General features: G+C 35.6%; 1 protein-coding gene across 1 annotated transcript in view; it reads left to right on the top strand.

The window, feature by feature from the left end:
• LOC117108809 (zinc finger protein 608-like) overlaps positions 1-1,235 on the top strand; it is a 31,566-nt gene continuing 30,331 nt past the window's right edge. The window contains exon 1 of the mRNA XM_033250967.1: positions 1-112. The gene's annotated coding sequence lies outside the window, so the exon portion shown is untranslated. The remainder of the gene's footprint in view (positions 113-1,235) is intronic.

The raw sequence follows: 1,235 nt of genomic DNA, 5'->3' as shown, positions 1-1,235 counted from the left end.
CGGACCTCTTATAGCTTGCAGAGGTTCTATACGCCCGTAGCAAAGATTATAATAAGTACAAGCGTACAAGTGTTACGTTTTGGCGATTTTACTGGTGTCAAGGAAAACATCGGTAACCCTTTTCTCTATTTCACTTAACTCTGGTTATTACCCTATCATTACATTAAGACTAGGCTAGCTAAATATTAGCCTAGGCTAGGCCTAGCCCTGCTTCTTCTACTAATTAATAATATGGCTACCCTCGCCTCTTACTTAGTCATAATTAGGCTCAACCTAAGGCTAGGGTCTAGGCCTAGGCTAGGTAGGCCTAGGCTCCCTAGCCTAGACCTACTAGGCTAGGTAGGATAGTAGGGCGCTAATGCACTTTCGCACCTAACTTTTAATTCTTAATTTTTTTACTTGAATTTTCTTCTCACAGTTACAACACTTAATTATAAAACATTTTTACATGATTCAACCACTCATAAAGTTCATTTTTTCTACAAAAAGATACCTTTATAAATATAGGTTGATACAGGGTTTCCGCGCTTGCTAGCACGACGAGCTGTACTTTTTTGCAATCAAGTAAGAAATTGCCAGAATGTCCGAGTCAATTCTTAAATTTTGAAACCATTAAAGGCCAGTCTTATAATTTTAATTGGAATTTTCCCATGAAACATCCGACAACAAAATGTGGCATCGTGCAGTACCATCTTTTTTAACTTTCTTGTCGTAATCGAGGTTAATCGAACCGACATTTATCATTGACTTTAATAGTTGTTTTTCTGGATTTAGGCCTAGGCCCTATTTTTCGATCTGTGTACACATTTGGATCATTACTAATTTTTGAAGTAATTATTGTACGTGTGAATTTCATGTGAACACACATAGTCAAACAACAGCACCATACAATATAAAGAATGACATACAATACGGCAAATAGTTTTCATAAACGTTTAATCAAAAAACTTCACGCTGCAAACTCAGAGACATTCTGACAATTTCTTACTGATTGCAAAATGGCAGCCGCTCGTCGTGCTAGCGAACACAGATTCGCTGTACTTATTTGTGGGCTTATTTGTTGAAAAAGGTACTTTGTGATTGGTCAAATCATGTGAACATGTTTGTTAATTATATGTTGTGACTGTTGAGAAGAACATTGAGGTAAAAACTTTAAGAATTAAACTTTTAATTCTTATTTTTTTTTACCTCAATGTTCTTTCACAGTCACAACACCTAATTATAAAACATTTTTA

This window comes from Anneissia japonica, unplaced genomic scaffold, assembly GCF_011630105.1.
Source record: "Anneissia japonica isolate Jap-2015-1 unplaced genomic scaffold, ASM1163010v1 scaffold26_len2425191_cov177, whole genome shotgun sequence".
Lineage (NCBI taxonomy): Eukaryota > Metazoa > Echinodermata > Crinoidea > Comatulida > Comatulidae > Anneissia > Anneissia japonica.
The sequence above is the reverse complement of the archived record's forward strand: the minus strand, read 5'-3'. Positions and strand labels throughout refer to the sequence as shown.